This window comes from Centroberyx gerrardi, chromosome 14 (genome assembly GCF_048128805.1).
Source record: "Centroberyx gerrardi isolate f3 chromosome 14, fCenGer3.hap1.cur.20231027, whole genome shotgun sequence".
NCBI classification, from domain to species: domain Eukaryota; kingdom Metazoa; phylum Chordata; class Actinopteri; order Beryciformes; family Berycidae; genus Centroberyx; species Centroberyx gerrardi.
In genome coordinates this window covers 14,836,480-14,856,988 of record NC_136010.1, presented here as the reverse complement: position 1 = coordinate 14,856,988, position 20,509 = coordinate 14,836,480, and the positions used below count along the sequence as shown (strand labels likewise).

The following is a 20,509-nucleotide window of genomic DNA, read 5'->3' as shown; positions in this document are numbered from 1 at the left end:
TGTACTGGGTGGGTAGAGGTAGCCCAAACAGCCTCAAGATGTCCCTGTTATTTGTTTGTATTTACTTGCATCTTGAGTCCGAACACAACTCATTCAAACTTTGGAGGAACTTGTGGCCACATGGCACAGGCTACTGCCAGAAGTGGCTCTACACTATGCCTTCTTCCTACCACAGATACATGACAATAGACCCTCAAACTCAATTTTGTTGTCAAAGATCAAATTTATTCATCTTGATCTGCACCTGTGTTCCACACATGCACACCTGGCACCTCAGGCTCATGGACAGCAGTAAGGTGCAGGGTGGCCAGTTTCTAAGACATTCTCAGCTGATTTTAACGACAAAATCAAACTTTTGTGTGTCTATTTGTGACTTCTATCATGTTGTAGGCCTCAAGGAGGAAGTAATAGGCTATAATTATAAACCGGTTTTGACCAGCTGCTTCTTGGTATGTGGAATATGTGAACATTGGTTATGTTCGGTTCAGACTCAAGATGCAAATAAATACAAACTGACAGTACAGCTAAGTGTGACCCTGCCCTTGACAACATTTTGGATGCTTTGTGGGTAGTGTGTGTGTAAGCAGTCCTATAGTATTCCTAAATGAAATCTTGACTGAATGCTACTTACCTTATAAATACATTGGACCTACAAGTTGCTTTTCAAGAGCACTAGGTAATAGGGCGTGCTTCAATAACTGTTGTTGGCCAACGATGTCAAGAATGTGGTGCCTTTTTCAGGTCATGGGCCAATCTCCATCGGGATTGGCCAGCATGCATCAACACTGACTGTCACTCACCAAATCTACGAATTGCCTGTTGTGGGCAAAACGCTTATCATGGTTGGCTGTTTGAGAGAGGGGAGGGAATTCGTTGCACTAAAGGCCTACACTGTAGTATGTGAAAACAAAAGTGAAACCTAAAATTGTACAATTTGCTCCAACCCATAGCTCCAACCTGACATGTGTTTGTAAACAGTAACTTGATGCTTTTTAGTTACAGAGATGTGTAAAACTGCCCAACACTCAGACAGTTAACATGAGTGCAGTGCACAGACTGGCGTATTGCCCCTGGTCAGTGTTCACCATTGGATTCCACTGGACACACTGCTGACCTTGTAGGTAAGGACAAGTAATTAATCCATAATCGATGACAGGGCATGAAATTAAATCATAGTTAAAGCTGCTTTGTCTGCAGCTTTTTGTTTAGTCATTAGCCCTACAAACTGACTTCCACTTTAATGGTAAATTAGCAGTTTACATTTGTAACTCCAATTTTTGAGACAGAGGGTTTCATCTACCTGCTGTAATTCACTGTTTGTATTGATCTGGCTCACCTGTAGGCTATTCATCTGCCTAAGACTTGAATGCTCAGTGCTTTACACAACTCATTATTCAACAGGACAGTAGTATAAACCATAAAGCTTTTGAAGGTCTTGATTTTTGTGGTTTATGTGATGTTATCTAGCCTAGGTGTTGGGAATTATTGGAAATTTTGAATGTAGAATTAATGAGTTTGATACTTTAAGCTGTTAAATTGGTCAGTCAGCTTCACAGACAAAACAGGTGGAGCTTGAAACTAGCCTATAGCATGAAGCTAGTTTTCACTTTTATGAAATGCTCTCTGGTAGAACAGGCGGTGGGGCTTCATGAACAGACACCAATCACTCCAGCCATATTGATTAAGTGCTAGACGCCTGAAATGTGGAAGTAGCCTATTTGAGCTCTACTTTTTTTTTTTTTTTTTTTTGTTTTCCCCGCCCTGTCGCCGCTAAGCTACGAACTTGAATGAGACAAGTGTTGCTGAAGAAAAAGTGTCCGTTGTTGCAACGTCGCTCATCAATATCGGCTTTATTTTGAAAGTTGTTACCGGAAGTACTCTGCCGTATTCTCGCTACCTTGACACTGGTCTCCGTCACATGGTGCTGCTTAACCGAGCGCCGATGGAGCAAGATGAGAAACGCAGGAGGCGAGCCCCTCCGGTTGCGCGTCAGCATCCTCTCAAATAGGAATCTGCCGCTGTCACTTCTGCTCTAGATACGGAGAGACGGGCGACTGGAAACCCGCAACAACAAACAAACCTGTAGTTTACGTGACATGCAGCTATTTTTTAATGTGATGTCAAAGAAGAAGAGTAAAGGGAGGTTGTGAGGAGGCTGGGTCTTCGCAAAGAATGATAGTGAGGATCAAGGCGCGCTGTCCCAGGAGAACTCATCTGAAGAGCTGGCTGTGAGAGACCGGGATGCTCCTCTAGCGCACCGGAGGGGCGAGTGAGTACCATATAGCTCATCACTATCTGCTGCGTTTCGGATCTACTTTGGTGACGACCGGACAGTTTGGGACATGGTCAGCGTGACAAGACGTGTCTCTCTTTTATCGCCGTAGAAATATTCTATACAGCGATCCCCACCTGTCTGATCAATCATTCATAGGCTTCTTAGTAAAGTGCAGCATAACCAATTGGTCAGCGATGTGTGAAAGTTGCCTCGCTAATTTGGAAATGGTGCACTTTCCCCGCACACACCCGCAACTTAATGCATGCACGCATCAAGGTTTAATATCATGCAGTGCGCTACAGAGGGTGATTTGGAGGTCGATCATGTCCCTTTAAAGTTTTGATTAGAGTGAACATGTGTTGCACACTGTGGCCACAGTGTCGGTGCGAGGCTAATTAATAAAGCCCTTGTTAGAAGCTTTCATATCAGAGGCACTCATCATTAATCCGCTGATGGCCCAGAGGGCGTGGGTGGTTGTACGTGATGATAGGAGAAAGGCACCAGTCCTGCACAGCGGGGTTGATTCATTATGGACTCAGAGCTGATGAACTCACTGACTCTGGTCCTTAAGAGGAGACACACACATGTCAGACAGAGACACTGGCTTTGAAGAGCAATTTCAGGTTTCATTTTCACAATGGATCCATGACACGGAAGATAATGCTGTCTAACACATAAGTTTCTGTCCATTGTGATGAATGATGAGCAGTTTAACATGATCGATAAGAGAAACAGAAAGCTGCATCAATCCTTTCCTCGACTATGTATCTGATTCAGTGTGTCTCACCTGTAATAGACGCTTGATTCAACTGTGATGCTGAGGGTGTGGGTGTGGGTGTGAGAGAGTATGAGACTTCTACAGCAGGCTCAGTGCATGTAGATGAATGAAATCCACTTACTATGCAGCAAGGGTTCCCATCCCCAGTGTGTGTGTATGTGTGCGTACATGCATGTGTGCGTGTGTGTGTGTGTGTGTGTGTGTGAGTGTGTGTGTGTATTTCACCTCATTACACTCATTGTGTTGACTTAAGCAGGAGGGTCACCCCTGAGGCCCGTTCTCCTGCCTTATTGTGGAGTGATGCCCTGAATTACACCGCGCTCACGCTGATCAGAGAAGTACAGGGGCGCGCTGGGAGAAGCATTTCAGCTTACGTGTTAAGTTCATTACCATTATTTCAAACCGAAGCACGCCATATTCATGTGATTTATATTTCCTGGCGCGCGTATCCCACCGTATTACACAATCACCGGGATAAAGGTGTCCCGAGCATCTCCCCCCCCCCACTCACTCACTCATCACAAGTGTATTTTGTCGAGAGGTGCTTAACTCTTGAATCCCAAACTCAGCGGGCTATGCTGCAGATTTGCGATATAGAGCTCCAACTCTCTCTGGTTCGAATCCCGGGCGATTATGTTCACAGCCTGCCCACGCACACTCCATACAGTAGCTCCTCTATTCTCGGTTGTTCTACAAACTGACAAAACTCCCTCCCTTGCAGCCCGTGCGCTGCATTTCTCCCGAGGCGTCCTCGATATTTTCCGTGTGTATGTATTAAACATCAAGCATGTCGAACTGCAGGCGTGGGGCTGAGCACTTTGAGGCAGACTCAGCCTTCTGTGGAGGGTGACAGAACAGTCAGATGGCCCCCACAGGGCAGGGAACAATTCCTGCTGCTGATTCACCCAAGGCGACAGGACTGGAGCACTCCCTCCTTCCCTCCCTCCCTCCCACCCTCCATCCCATCATCCCTTCCCACCTCCATCTCACAGAAATGAACACACTCTCTCGGGTTCACTCGCACACCTGCAGCAGGGCTTCTGCTCTCTCTCTCTCTTTCTCTCTCTCTCTCTCTCTGTGTCTCCCTTTCTTGTCCTACACACACATGCATGCACGCATACACATACACTCTCTTTCTCACACACACACACTACATGTGCCTAAGAAGTGATATTGAGTGTTTTGAAAATGTGATGGCAGGTTTAGGGATCAGAGAGCCGATTGTCCATGAACCCGGAGTGTGTGTGTCTCTGTGTGTGTACGTATGTGCGTATGTGTGTGTGTGTGTGTGGGCATGCGTATGCGTCCGTGCGACTCTGCTGTGTGCGTAATAGCTCGGGGATCGGGGGCCATAGATTGGCCAGTCACCCGGACAGATGTGCCTTAGTCTGGGCTTGGAGTGCGGGGCCTCAAACTGGCCTGCCACCCAGCATTAGCACCATGGATCCATGACCAAAGGGCTCAAGGCACCAAAACTCACTGTCTGCATAAATCGCTTTCAATTATTAATGCTGTGCATAGGGCAACAAGAGGCATTGCAGAGGCCAAGGGGAGGAGACAAGGAAATGAGAATGGGCACTGAAAGAAAGAAAGACAGAAAGAAAGAAAGAAAGAAAGAAAGAAAGAGAAGTGGATTAGATTGACTGGCTTAGACTGAATGAGTGCGAGAGAGAGAGAGAGAGAGAAGGAATGGGAGCAAAAAAGACTGAAGGGAGGTGGAATCAATGAGGGAGTAACGAGTAAAGACGAGGAGAGAGGAGTGGGGAAAAGTGAATGGAAGGTATGGATTTGAAATTGTTTCCTTTTTGACTTCTCAGTCTTCTTGGAAACTGAGCATTGACGATAAGCACCTACAGTGCAGCATCAAAAGATTAATAGATCACCGTAGCAACCAAAGATCCAGAAAGAGAGAAGCTACATTGGCGATACTGTCCTTTTCATTCCAGTGAATCAAAGGATGGACACACACGTCGCACACACACATACACGCACACACACACTTAATCACACACACACATTCTGTCACACTCTCTGATTTTTCAATTAATGCATTTAACATACAATTATATCATAATTATTAATTGAGTGCATGGGTGGTTTGGTATCATTCATGTCAATGTGCACTAAATACATTTCATGCTGTAGGAACAGTATTACAGTAGCTTGGTATAATGTCCATTAGAGTAGAAGTACTGTAATCCATAAGTATTGATTCATGTCTCAGGCTCTTATGCTGATAGTAGCATTACAGCAAATGTCCCTGCACATGATAATGTGGACTTGTATACAAGAGCACAGATAATAAATAAAACAGCAAAGCATAAGCAGTGATTTACATGGGCGTGCTGGTAACTCCCATCACGTCTCATGTGATCCAATCATAATATTGGAATACTTAGAAGAGACAAAAGAAGAAGCCCCCTTCCCCTGAAGCTTGTGCCAGGTTTTGGAGCTTTATCAACGGCTAGAAATTGAAATGAAAATTCACTCTGCAGCATTTAGTGTAGTGTATTTGTTGAATTAACACATTTAGACCCATGGGTCCTCATCAGCTAAACTGATGTGATGAAAAGGATCCCACTGCAATGGAATGCTACAGCTTGTACCCACTTGTACATAAATATGTTTTGAGAACCATTTTAGTTGCTTAAAATCATCACACTTATAGCAGTCACCAAAACATTTTACTTTACAAACTGGTTTTGGAAACAGTTGGGAAAGCTTTCAAGGGTCTTGGCAGCAGGTGAATGAAGTGAATGGCGCTCTCTGTAATGCTATTTGGACTCATAAAGTTTCCATTGAAAAAATATTCATTCAGCTCTCATTGGCATTGCTCCTTTCATTGGTTTATCAGTGGCAATGATATGAACATTCAGATGATGATTGTTGTGATGATCGTATATGAAAACCCAAAATATGCAAGTGTGCAGACTTTGCCTTAATGAACTGTGTGGCCAGAGTATGTTTAAGTACATCATACCATGACCTTTTCACATTACACTTTGCAACTGGTTTTTCCATTGCCTTATCACTTGACATAGTCACTGTCACCCACGGCCCCTTTCCTTTAACTTCCAAGCCCGGTTTCTCCACTCTAGTTTAAAAGCACAAAGGATAGTTTCATCAAATCCTGTGTATTTGTGACTGCCAAGATATTCTGTGTGGGTCTCCTTTCCAGCCAATCGAAGAAGCTCATGGAGAGGGAGACATTTCTCCCTTCTTTGTCATTCACAGCCATGCCATTTTCTGTCCTATAAGTGCTACAGAGACATAGGTGAGAGGGCGAAGTCGTGATTTGAACCTGTTTTAATTTAATCTAATTATTTTTTACTCACCCAAGGATGTTTGACTGAGAATCCACAGTCAACCACAGTCTTCTACTGTTGGCTACAGGGCGGCTCAATAGGGGTTTGGGGGTTCAGTGCCTTGCTGAAGGGCAACAGTACTTGTTAAATCTACACTAGGGAACTTTCCATGTTGGCAGAAACTGTTTGAGAAAAGAGGAGGAGACTGTTTTGTATTTTGCTCTTAAGATTCACTTCATCGCTTCCTGTGGGTGGAGAAGTGTCCATACCCAACAGCAGAATTTCATTTGGGCAAATAGGGCGAATCTACAGGGTCTCAATTAGTGGGGATGGGACGCTCCTCTCTATAGCAGCACCACTTTGTGAATTAGGCTGATTTTACATAAAAATCCTGCCTAGTGTATCTTTAAGGAAGGGGAGAGCGTTACGCAATCACTTCTGCTGCCCAGATTTTTACGTCCGGTTCAGGGCTTCGACCCAGCCTCTTGCTGGCCAGAGGTTTGCTTCTTCAGGCTTCCCTTCACACGTGCGCCCAGCAGATTTCATCTCAGCTTCCCTCAAAGTACACAGAACGGCAAGAAACCAGAGCTAATTCTCAGCTACTGCATCAGCAGGTGGAGATACCGCAGTGACGTTACCTTCATAAGTGCAGCAGATAGAGTTTTGTCTGATCAGTGAATATATTACAACCAAGTCAAAATATTGAACATCCCAGATTTTTTTGATCGTGGACAGGTGGCCATTGTAAAGGCAGAACGGTAACACTTTATTTGAAAAGGGGTGAATAATACAACTGTTGTCATTAAGTGTCATTCGGTTGATAATGTCACTTTCAATGCAGAGACATCTAGAACAGTGTCAACTTTGCATTGAAAGTGACATTATCAACCGAATGACACTTAATGACAACAGTCGTAAACATTCATAAAGTCTAATTCATGTTCATGTCAGTTGTCATGACGTAGTTATGACAGTGTTATGTCAGCCTTATTCACCCCCCTTCAAATAAAGTGTTACTGGCAGAATTAGAGGCTATGCTACATTTTGAAGTGCTCAGTTATACAAATTAATAAACCCAACATTGTCCATTAGTTTCATACAACCTTGTCTTGATGCCTACATACTGATTTAACAGTTGTATTATGGTATATTAGCATTAACATTGGGAAGATGTGGTTAGTAATTATGCTGTTGCTATTAAAGACCTATTTTGTGAATCTGCTAATGCAGTTTAATCTTTGTATTTAACCTGTTGCGACTGAATTAATCTTATTGTATGGCGATGTATTTATTATGGGGTCAGTCCAGTGTTTGGACGAGCAGAGCAGGTGAGGCCCACTGATACATAACAGGATGTAATGCAGTGTGTGTGTGTGTGTGTGTGTGTTTCTATGCTCTCCTAAAACATCTGTTTGTTTGCATACATACAGTAGGTCTGTGTATGTTAACCTTTTTATTACAATATCCTTATTATAGCATTAATATGAATATGAGGTGTTTCACCCAGCTGTAAATGTCTCTTCCTGCTTGAGGCACAGTCGCCCACTGTAAGCATGTTGTGTGTTGTCGGGTGAGTTCACCTTTGCAACAGTAGCTGCTTATTGATTCCTCTGGCAGTCGCACAGGTGTTAGTGATGGAAGATCAGCCTCCACACTCAAAGAGCATGAGGACACTGAGGCATTCACGCTGACTGGTGTGTTTATTTATTCATTAATGGGCGGTTTTTACTGCTCAGCTCTCCCTCAGAGGACCGTTTCACCTGTTTCACCTCCTGAGGTTTGAGATAGCAGGGCATTTGATATTAGGATCTGTGTTGGATCTGTAGGGTCTGCCGTGCACACACACACGTGCATGCACCTCACCCCCATCCTCAGTATGAATGAGTGAGACTGTGAGGACAGTGAGAGCTAGAGAAAGAAAGATGGGTGGAGTAGAGAGCTCCGGGGACCATGGCAAGCCAGATCCTGTATTGATTGGTTTGGTAAGAGAATCCTCAGGCTTTAGTGATGCTGCTTAATAAGAGCAGCTTGAGGAAAGGGAGATCTCATCAGCTGGACTCCACTCCAGAGGCTGTCGTGTCTACGGCTTTAAAGGGATAGTTCACAGCAAAACCAAAACATCAGCAAGTGGGGGCTAATCCGTTTAGACCGTGGTTTTCTGACATTCAGCAACTGTTAAGATCTGGAAGCATCTCTTTACCTGAGGAATCACGTAAAACACATCGGCTTGACATTTTCTCAGCGAGGCAAATTACGCTGTTCAGGTTTTTAAGAAGTGAAATAAATGTCACCATTGACTGTGTGAACCTTTAAGTGATGTGCACACTATCACAATGCTGTAATCTTCCCATATCTAAGTAGTCAAAGCATTGCGTACACCAACCACATACATAACTGGAGAGAAGGAACATTCTCTATTTCTCTACATTGCACAATATGAATCTCCTGATCTTGCTGCATGTGTGTGTGTGTGTGTGTGTGTGTGTGTGTGTGTGTGTGTGTGTGTGTGCACGCTTGTCACGGGGTGGATGCTGTGGTTTGTGCTTTGACGTAGTCTTTTCATGGCATGTAGCCTACCTGTCTATCTTGGTGTTAATCAAGTCAAGAGCCCAGCTTCAGAGAAACACTGAGCTATTTTAGGAGGCAGCAGGTTGTGATAAGCCAGGAAGTGAAGTGACACAACTGGGGTTGAGATTTTTTTCTTTTTTGTTGCCTGAAAACCTTGAAGATGTTTTCATTTAGCAGCTCTCTCCCTTCTGCCACCTTGCAGATTGCACCTTGCCACCATCAGATAGCAGGTAACCACTGAAGCAAACTGCACATCAGAGCCTGAGGATACGCAATCAGATTACAGACAATCATTCATTTACTTTTTATGGTAAAATGACATTTATAATCAAAATCAAGATTGGTCTGCTAAAAGACTCTTATCAAAATGCCTCTGTCCTGTTAATTCCTAAGGAATCGGGACAACAAAGGATATTTTGGTAGTCATTTTGACATTTTTGTCACTTTACAGATTATTAGATTTGATTTTTCTGTTGCCAACTTTGAAGAATGTTGAATTTATGATAGATTAGTGAGTGTGAGATTGTGCGTGTATATTATTGAGAGAGGGGATGGGACTATTTTGGGCTGTTTTTGATGATTTAATTTTGTTATTTATGTATTCACCTCCACATGAAAGAGAGCTGAAGTCCCAAGTGGGTCTATCTCTGTCTCTCTCACGCTTTCTCTCTCTCGCTTTCATGCAAACGCACACACACACACAAATCCATATTTATTTAGCCATTCTCCACTGTTTCCCTTAATACCCATCATATCGCTATCATCACTCTTTTTTCCTTTTCATTTGATGTGAACTATACACCCCCCCCCCCTCTCTCTCAGAACTCAGTCGATGTACTTCCTGTGTAATCTGACACGTGTGTGTGTGTGCGTGCGATCGAGTGTGTTTGCGTGTGTTTGCACTTGTTTAATGAAATCACCTGCTGTGTTTGTCCCCTTCATTCATCCGTCTGATCGATAGCAAGCTGGGTCTATCAACATGGCAGCTGCCACGGAATCTCTGCTAACCCAATTAACCGAACCGTATACTAACCCAATTAGCAGAGCTCTACACTATATTAACCCAATTAACACTGTCATGCACACAGATCTCTCTGGCATCAAACATGCAAGGCCAGCAGGTCAGACAGCCAGTGAAATCACTACTGTAACAGTCTCACTCCCCGCCTCCCATACTGAGCAGCAGTGTTTGCTACTGGCTTTTTTTTTGCCCTTGTAAAAAATAAAAAAAATGGATTACCAAAGACGCCAGAATATTCTGTGTAGTACACTCTGTTTATATTGAATGTATGTGTTTTACTTTTTGCCAGTGACAAACAAGGCAATCACTGCTGTGCAACAGTTTCAGCTCATCTACATCGTGCCAGCCTCTAAAGAAGCACTTCACTGGATTGATGCTTAAACATCACATAACATTTTCGGCGTAGCGGCATGCATTTCAGTGGGGCTGAATTAGTCATCTGTGACTTTTTCGACAGTGTCAGGTGCTGTGAGTAGTGCAATGGATGAGCAGGCGTAGTAACTTGGCAGTAACAGTGTATTAGCTGTGCTAGAGTGGAGGTGTAAGGTAGGTGGCCTTGGAGAAGAAGTGTATAGAAAGGCAGCATGACTCACCTAGAGAGGAGCCTGCATACTCCATTGAGAAACACCCACAGTGCGCTCTCTCTCTCCTCTCTCTCACTCTCTCTCTCCTCTCCATCTGTGGTGCTATGGAGGACAGGCAGGGAGAGAGGGAGAGACGGCGAACATGCATGTGGGTTAACATTTCTGAATGCACCTGGGGTAATGGTTTTTCCATAAGCTGCCATTGTTGAGGCTGACCTGGCTTTTAAGACTGAATCAAATCGATGGCTTCCCCGTCTGAGGCTGGGAGGAGCAGGGGAGCGGCTCTCTGTCTGCGCAGCCACGATAACACTGCTCAGTGGACACTAACCACCTTTCAAATGGAAATGGAATATATCCAGTGAAAATTAGACACAGTCATCTTTACCGTGCTTAGTGTCGGCCAGTGAATGGGGAGACGGTAGCGTGACGGTTGATGGGTGTGTCTCGCCTTGGCTTTCTTGTGTCAGGGCTTTGCATTTGCAGGGCATTTGAGGTTCATGCCGTGCTTCGGTCATGTTTGCCGAAAATTTTTTGCACACACACACGCTCACACACACTGTGACAGAAACAGTGTGTTGCATATCGGGGCATCTAAGATTGCCTGCAAGCTTGCAGTTGCAGGGAGTGACTCACCCAAAACCACGGGGGTGGAGGTGTGCTACAGTATGCTAACGTACTGTATACACTCCTGCTCTCTCTTCCTCTGTCTCTCTCTACATCTTTATCTCCCACACTTGCTTGCAAACACACATACACACCCAAACAAACGAGCACGCTCATAATAAGGGGGTGGATTTATATTGTAGATTGCTGACATAGAAAGCGAGTGCTATGATCAGATTGAGTACTGGCCCAATCCAGTGAAACCCCTGGAGAATGGTTTAAATCACTCATAGATGCTGCCTTCCCTACAGATTAAAGTGGAGGGGAGTGTGTATGAATGCATGTGTGTGTGTGTGTGTGTGTGTGAGTGCGTGCGTGTGTATGTGATCTGTCAGAAAAAAATAGCTATGTTTGTCACTGTGTGTGTGTGTGTGTGTGTGTCCATGTGTTTCTGTGCATGTGTGTGTATCTTTCAGAGGGTAAAGCTGATGAAAAGAGCCATTGGGAAAGTGTGCTGTGGTAAACGGTTGCATGGAGGTGTCGGCATGTATTACTGCTCCAATTGGCTCTCAGGAGCCGTCCTCAGGGAAATAAGGGCAGCAGCACAAGCAGAGAGAGTCTGCCTTTGACATAGAGTTATGTGTCTGTCCTATATGTGCGTGTGTTTCAGTTGTTTTTAGTCAAAGATTGATGTAGTGAGGCGGAATAAATGTGCAGATATAGGAATATGTGTAGGAATATGTGTAGTATATGCATTGTGTTTTCTGTCTATGATTAAGTGTGTGTGTGTGTGTGTGTGTTCAGGTGTGCATCTATCTATGTGTATGTGCATGCAACTGGGTTTAAATTCCTGTTTCTGCACGTGTAGAATCATTTGTGTGTGTCTTTGTGTGTGTTTGTGTGTGTGTGTGTGTGTGTGTGTGTGTGTGTACTGTTCGCTCAGGACTTCCTAGGAGTCCATATGGTGTCAGGGGGTGATAAATGTGCTCTAGGGGCAGCGCTCAGCAGCTGTTAGTGGACACATGGCATCACACACTGCGCCGCAGCCTTTCCACTCTACAGTGCTGCAGGCCTGTGGCTGAAGTGGGCGTCTACCCACGAACCCAACACGTTCCCGTGCGCCCGACACGTTGTGGGTTTGCATCCAGGTCACAACCTCGGTCACATGTCATGCCCATTTCTCTCTCTCCGTCATTTCTGTGTCTTTCCACTGTGCCAAAAGGTAAATAAAGGAGAAGAGGGAGTGTGTGATTTATGTGTGGGAAGAGGTTGGCTGGAGCAACAGACAGCAGGTATGGTGTCAAGAACAGACTGAAACTATGCTGTAGTCTCAAGCCATAGACCGTAACAGCAAGACTGCTTAAGGTGCTTGAAATGTCCTCTTGTGCAGGAAGGTGTATGTCGGTTTAGGTTCAGTTTTAAAGGTAATTCGAAGCTAACTTTCTTTGCAACCATTTATTGAGCTAGAGAGGATTGAAAGGTGCACAGTTGGCTTAGAGAGAAGATAAGGGAACTAATTCCTTCCCTCTTCGTCTCCTTCTCCTCATTCTGCTCTTTGATCCTCACCTCCCGCTTCATATCTCTTTGGTTGCCATGTTTATGACAGCTCGCTTTCCTTCCCTCCTCCTGCCTCTCTCCTCTCCCACTGTGTGGCGTGGCATGTCAGCGGTTCATCTTCTGTTAGAAGTCCTCTAGCACACACACACACACACACACACACACATGTACACACACACTTAGAGCAAGACACACCCGCCGCTCGCTCTTATAGAGGTAAAGTGAGTGCACCAGGCATCCGTGATGAATAATTGAGTTATCTGGCTCCGTGCAGAAATAGCAATCTCCCCACACAAGTGTGAAAACATCACTCGCCACCCGAGACCTGGGAACTGGCGCTGCCATGTAGGTCTACGCATGTTTGTGTGTGTGTGTGTGTGTATGTGCGTGTGTTTGTGTCTACATTCCTGCTTCTGTTACTTTTGTCTTTGTGTCTGTTTGTATGTGAACATTTTAGAGGGTATATATTACATGCCGCTTGAATCATGAAGTCATCAGATGTTGCACTGTAGAAAGTGTGACTGTGTATGTGACATGAGGTTCTATTTTTATGCGACAAATCGGGGTCATAAATTAATGGGGGCTCGGAGCAAAATGCCCTTGAAAGTTCACAAAATGCCCGTGAAATTAAAAATGAGGGGTCAAAAACTGCCCTGGTAATTAGGAGTACCCTTTTTTGCATTTCACCCTGTTCACATTTTTTTTCATGGAGTTAAGTCAAATCGTCACGCATGAATGCGACTACAGTCCCCTGTGGGCCATCGTAGCTGATTTGTGGGAGCTGTGACTCGGGGATTCTTTCCAGTGCATTCTGGATGAGAAAAATTGAGCGGTTTTTGATCAGAAAACAACAGCGTGCGCCGCCTGAAGCAGTAGAAAATGTCCCTGATTGCTACTGATTGTATTGTACTGTGATGTAAAAATCAGATATTAGTGGTACAAATTGATTGTTCATTTGCCAATTTGCAATGCAGCTGTAATAATTCATTGTAAAAAAAAAAAAAGCCCTTTCAAAGGACCAAAATGCACCTAAAAATCAAAGCAAAGGGACAAAAAATGCCCTCTGAAAACATATAATTTCTTACCCTGCTACGCGTGCCATGTGAAGTGTGAGACCTATTTTTACAGCCCAGTGTGACTGTGACGGCAGCACCTCCGGAGATTATCATAACTGTTTAAATCCTCATAACTAGACTTATTGGAAGAGCGGAAGGATTGCGTCTGCCTCGGTAAAGAGTGACCTGATGTAAATCAGCTGCGAGGCCTGGCATATATTCTCCATGTGAGAGACTCCCAGGAGCCCTCTGAAGCAATCAGACCGGTGGCATGACAAAGCTGAGGGAGCAGAATCACAGCAAACTGACAAATAAGGCCAAATCTGACAGGCGAATTCTCAGAGCAGCGCCGCAGTTTGACAGATCCTTCACCAGAGGAGTGCGAGCCGACGCCCTTCGCAGCAGTTCTATTTCATAACGTTACAGTAGGACTGATCAGATCGTGGTCAATTCTGTGTGAAGCAATCAACACGTCAGATATGATACAGATAAATATAATATACACGTGTGTGACGGCTGTGTAGTACAGTATGAGTGCAAAGCGAGGTTAAATGTAATAGGTGTTCATGGCAAAAGGTTGCCTGTTAGTACAGTATGTGTGTAGTACAGTAATGTGGGCTAGGAGGTAGACAGCCAGCTGTTGGGTCTAAGAGCTCAGAGCGCCGCTGTGGGGGGACGGCCACAGATTAAACAGAAATCCTACTGATCCAGCCCACACACTTACCATCCCCCCCTCACACACACACACACACACACACACACATCCATCAGCGTAAAGAGGTGCTGCTATGAGTGACCACTTATCTTTCCTAGCCTGCGATGTTAAAGAGATCCGATCCGTACGTGGGACAGGCTACTGCCATGATAGGTGACGAAATCTTGGAAGCAGAGGGTGAGGAGGAGAGGGGCGGGGCCTGTGGGGTTAAACCTGGGTTAGGCTGGCCCTGGATGGACGGGTTCAGCAGCTGCCAGCATGCATATGGTTCACTGGGCTGGATGTTGGGGTCACACTGACAATACTGACAAGACAGGAGAGAGAGAGAGAGAAAGAGGTCAAGGCAGAGAGAGAGAGAGCGAAGAGCGAAAATGTTAGTTCGCAACATCGTCATGCGGTTGTGAAAATGCTCGAGTGTGTTTGACAGCGTGCTTGTATTTCCTACAGATGAACAATTAATCTAAAAAAAAAAAAAATCTAAATTGCAATATGAATATGGCTGCAATTAATTGCTTAAGGGAGGAGTGTCCAAAATGGATTTCTAAACAAGGTATTTTAGTGCTTTTAGTGCTGTCATCATACTCAAACTCAGCAAATCACTTTTCTTTAAACAATTTTTAAGTTCTACAAAAGATTATGACAAGAAAAACTTGATGATATTTATCGCAGTTTCAAAAAAATGTTTTTATCAACATCGTTCAGCCCTAGTATCTATATACGTCCTTGAGTGTGTCTGTGAGACTGAGGGACGGCGCACAGTTGAGATTGCAGGCGAGACAAAGTGAGCTTCAGTCCCGCTGGTCTGCCAGCACCTCTGGTCTGCCTGCACCTCTGGTCTGCCTGCACCTCTGGTCTGCCTGCACCTCTGGTCTGCGCTCCCCCTGTGTTTTCGGCGGGGTTAAGGCTCTTTAGCGGGGGAAATCGTCATTAATCTGCTACGTGCAGACAAGCCGGGCAGAGCTGGGAGAGCTGGGAATACCAGAACACGTGGGGAGGGAGAAATCTCCCCACGTTTTGAAATCCTGTTTGGATGTTTCACTACATTGCAGCTGAGAGATTGAGCCGTTCCCGCTCCCGTATTCTCTCTGTCTGTCTCTGTCTCACTCATTCTTTTGTTCTGTTGTTTTCTCTCTCTCTCTCTCTCCCTCCCTCTCTCTCTCTCTGTCTCTCTCTCATTCTCTTATTCGTATGTTCTCTCTCTGTCTTCTTTCTCTCTCAGTCTGTCTGTCTGTCTGTCTCTCTTTCTCTCCCCCTCGTTCCCTCTTTTTCGGTGCTAGCTGGGGGATTGGGAGGGTTCCTCCAAATTGGCACACAGATGAATAATGCATCTAAAGCAAAAGCAGAGAGCTGGGGTTGGATATATCTGTCTGTCAGACTTTCTTTCTCTGTATTACAGTTACGTAGGGAGTTAGGCTGATACTTCAGAGGAGAAGAAAGGCGTACCTCTTTACCCAGCTTGCCGTTTACTTTTCCTTCTCCGGTGTTCTCCATACCGTCATTAGCTCTGTCTTCAGTTAGTGAAAGTATGCATGGTCACTCGTAACATGTAACTTACAGATTCATACGTTTCGTGAAACACTCCTGGATTTGGGGATTTTGGGGAGGGGTGCTTGTTGTTTTGCTACAACATGCATACATAATGCATGTGTGGGATTTGGATTTCATTTGATTCTCTGCCGCTGTGTATGTGTGTGTGTGTGTGTGTGTGTGTGTGTGTGTGTGTGTGTGTCTGTGTGTGTATTTGTTGCTATTCCCAAACTGCAGTGTTAAAAAGCGAACTGCACTCGTGAGCATAAAGCTCACTGTAGCACCATCATTAAAGTAATGAGCAGGAAGTTAGCACTGAAGTCAACCATAAACAGAGATAGAGAGAGAGAGAGAGCAGGAAAGAGGGAGAGAGAGATCCCCAATCCCATAAGGATAAATCTTAAATCCTGAATGTTGCTTCTGACTCATTCTGGTTAATTAAGTCGAGCCGACTGAGAGGAAAATGGGGTCTTGCCTTGCCTGAGTCTGTAGGATCAGCACTATACTGTATTTGCGGCTTACGTAGTCTCTCACTGGAACTGTCCTCTCCGCACTCGGAAGGGAGAAACAGAACAAACTGTATCTAGTCTGTTCCTCCCATTTTTATTAGCTTGACCTGAACAACCCCCCCCCCCCTCCACACACACACACACAAACTCACATACACACTTGCCCTCAGGTCCTGAATTTACATACACAGATACCAAGAATAAATGGTCCCTTTCAGCGCGGGGTTTCGGGGTATGTGCGCTAACAGTGTTTTGTTTATTACGCTTTATCGTTTAGCCCCCATTTATGGGAGGTGTTATTTCCACAGCCTGTACTCACCAGTGAAACACACATCTGCCTCCCCCCTCCCCCTCCCTCTCCCTCCCTCCCCCTCCTCATTCCAGCCTGAAACTCACAGAAACAAAGAAATCTGTTGAGCAACCTGTAGCGTTTTCTTTGATGTTTTCTGGTAGAATGACTTGAATGAGTGAAATGTCATAATCCGGTCTAACTCGAAAGACAGCGCAACACAGGGGTTGTCATTTGAGGACATCGTAGGCTCAGGATCAGGTCAGCAACACGTACAACAAGCACTTCTTTATCCCCAACGGGAACCAGAAGGCTGTTGCCAACTGTCCTCTACTGAGAACAGCCCACAGTGGATTTTTAAAAATGTTTATGTATTTAAACTTTCCCTTTGAGATTAAAAATCTCTTTTTCCTAGCCGGGAAAGCAGCAACATGACAAACATCAAAGTTACAGGCAAACAGCACGTGGGTCTGTACATAACCGAAAATAGAATCAGAATCACATAGCAGGAACAAGTGAATTTATGTACAATCTTAGCCAGTGAGATAGTGATAGTGATAGTGCAGATGCAAGTTCCCCAAATGTCGCTCTCTATTGCTTAAAAGAGACAAGATCCACAACTGTTGCTTACAGATGATGTCTAGAGCATTTTCTTAGTAATATATTGCCACTAAATTTGTTCTGATGATACATTCTACTAAAAAACACGATTGGCATCTGGTACCATCACAACCAGTGTAGCAGCTCACAAGGAGTGTACTATAGCACTCTATATATATGTAGCACCAAAGATCACAGTTCATTTGACACATTTATTTAGAGATTATGTTACTTAGTTTACTTCATACACTTACACTCACTTATATAACAGAGAGACATTGCCTATAGCTCCAAGCAGACCCTACATCATATTTGTTCTTTCTCATAACATTACAACGTTAGCCCAGGACAAATAGCACAGCAGGTTATGTTCACTTGATCCGTTATGTGACCAGTTGTGGTTGTAACAGGTCACACAAGGATAGGCACTCAAATGCAAACTGAATTTCCAAGTGCTAGTAGAAGGTCTTAGTCCTAGTGGATGTGTGTGTGTGTGTGTGTGTGTGTATGTATGGAAGTGTGTGAGGCTTTGAGATAGGCATGGCAGCCGACGGCTAAAATGTCAGGGGTTAAGCCATAACCCCCTCCCACCTCTGTCTGTCTCTATCTCTCTGCTTCTCTCTCTTCCTCTCCCTCTCTCCCTCTCTCCATCTCTTTTCTTCTCCGTCTCCCCATCACTCCATGTTGTTATGCACAGTGCAGCGGTGTCCCGCGGGGCCGGAGATTGCCATGGACATGATGTGATTTCTCCTCTCCTCTCAGCTGTAATGTGCTGTGGTCCAGGCCTCTGATGAACTTGCCTCACAATGTTTGGAAGACATGTTGCCCTCTACACTCTCTCATTCTTCCTCTCCCTCTCTCTCTCTCTCTCTCTCTCTCTCTCTCTCTCTCTACCATCTCCAGTAATTTCTGTCTGTCATAGATTGAGTGTGCATCAATGACCAATCTTCAAAGAGCATGATAGATTGATTTTGAGGTGGGGCAAATAGAGGACAGACTGCTGTACAGGTTGATAGTGTGGTGCTAAAGAGGAGCTATGATTGAAAATAGTTTTTATTGCTTGATGAGGATTGTTAGCCTTTATCTGGTGTCTTGTTGTGTGCATGAACTGAACTGAAGCATGTGAAATGGCATGCACTTATTTAACTGAAGGTATTTATTGAGCATCAGTAGCGCGTTACACCGTCCCATACACACAGACGCACACACAAACACACATGGCACAAGCACACACACGCACACACACACACAGCAATCCTCATATCTCGGGGTATGCTCCACTGCTGCACTCTGATAATAATCACTTAGTTGGATTTGTCCTAATGTGATGACAGAGAATGAAAGCTGCGCTCAGGAACATGACGGGGACATATCGGCCTTGTGAATCTCCAGCTTCAATTAGGAAAATTGCATGGATGCTGGCTTTGTTAATCCAATGTGGAGAGGGGAAAAGAGGCTTTTGGGGAGTCTCCAGGTACCATTACGCGATAATCATTGGCAGGCTTGGGCTGGGGATACAAGGGAGAATCACCAGACAAGTGCCCACACCAGATGCAGTGCAGCTGGGCTGTGAAGCTGGAGGAGGTGTGGTGTTTTCAGATGGGGATGAACACAAGCATGATTTCCATTACCAGTCATATGGGTCATAGGGCTTTCTGCTAATGGAAACTTATATTTAATGAGCACTCACAGTGTTTATTGTCATTGTCCTCATGACATGTGATGTGACTGTTTAACTGCGAATGAATGCTTTCCCTCTGCGTGTGAGCTGAGTAAGACTTGTAGCAGTACTTCTAGATTTGAGAAAAATAGTTCAGCCTCTGCACTCACTGCTGGGATCTGACGCAGAATTACAACCTCCGCTCAACCTCCAGCTAATGGCACCCTAAAACTCTTGCAAATCGTTTGATTAGACCAAATTGGCCCTATTTATCTCAGAGTTGAAAAAGCTGAATAAACTCACTTCTGTGGTAGAAATACTATGGTCTTAAATTGGCTTGATCAGTAGCACATCCATCTATTATGTCGTCAGGCACAGGACACGCAGATTGACGACTGGGGAGAGACTTCCCTGAGAGGGAGCTGGAGTCCTTGCTAACTTGAATGATGCTCATTACATTGGTGCTTGCAGTTTTGGGGATGACTGTAATGGGGGTGAAAAAGTTGGTTAAATTCACTCCTGGGAGAAATGCTATACTTGTGGTGTAATTCAAGAGCGTGTTCAGTCTATCCATCATGCTGGCAGACACAGCACACTTGGGTCTAAAGCTGGGAATAAAGGACTCATACCAAGATCTTATGAGCAGGAATGATGCCTGTAATATATTGCACAATGTTCTATATAATGTGTATATATACAGTATGTGTGTGTGTCTGTGTGTCCTTCTGTCTCTCTCCTTAGGCCTTATATCTTTTCCCATTACATGATAGTTCTGTGGAATATTGTAACAGCACCAAGGCCCTCACCTTTGCACTCATTACTTGTATTTGCTTGTAATTTTGGTGATGAAGGAATTTAAGCTTGTTCTAATGTTGCACTCATTGTAAGTCATTCTGGATAAGGGCTTCAGCTAAATATCTGAAATGTAAATATAAAATGTGTGTATATGTGTGTGGGAGGTTGTATGTGTGTGCACAGTGCTAGTTAGAATACTCTGTGTTAGTTAGAATGCAGTCTGTGCTAAATACTGGTTGCCTGTCTGTAAAAGTGACCAGTTATTGATTACAGATTACCAGTTACTGAAAAATTCAAAGCAAAATAGATTACAATTACTATTTTGACTCCTTCTGCTTCCCTGATTTCCCCTAAGACATTTAACATTTAATATTTAATGTGCTCATTCGTGTTTTTTTCATGCAACCTGTCAATCAGACAGTCTCAATAATTGTGCTAGTTCAGAACAACAGCTGCACAGATGTGTTTCGTTTTAGGTGACTGCAGAGAATCACCTAAAAATTGGTGAGGAGATTGGCTACTTCTTGAAGAAGTAAATAGGCCATTGTTAATCTATCTACTTAAATACACCTTCAAATATACTCAGACTCCCAAAAGGTGCTGAGTTTATGCCTTGTAAGACCTTTTGGCTCTGTAGGAGAGGAAGTCAGTTGTGTGTTGCTGTCAGT

The 20,509-nt window shown here is 44.4% G+C and overlaps 1 protein-coding gene across 1 annotated transcript in view; it reads left to right on the top strand.

The window, feature by feature from the left end:
* The first annotated feature begins 1,929 nt into the window (after positions 1-1,929).
* Positions 1,930-20,509, top strand: part of LOC139911735 (uncharacterized) — a 35,715-nt gene continuing 17,135 nt past the window's right edge. Inside the window, exon 1 of the mRNA XM_078288091.1 lies at positions 1,930-2,082. The gene's annotated coding sequence lies outside the window, so the exon portion shown is untranslated. The remainder of the gene's footprint in view (positions 2,083-20,509) is intronic.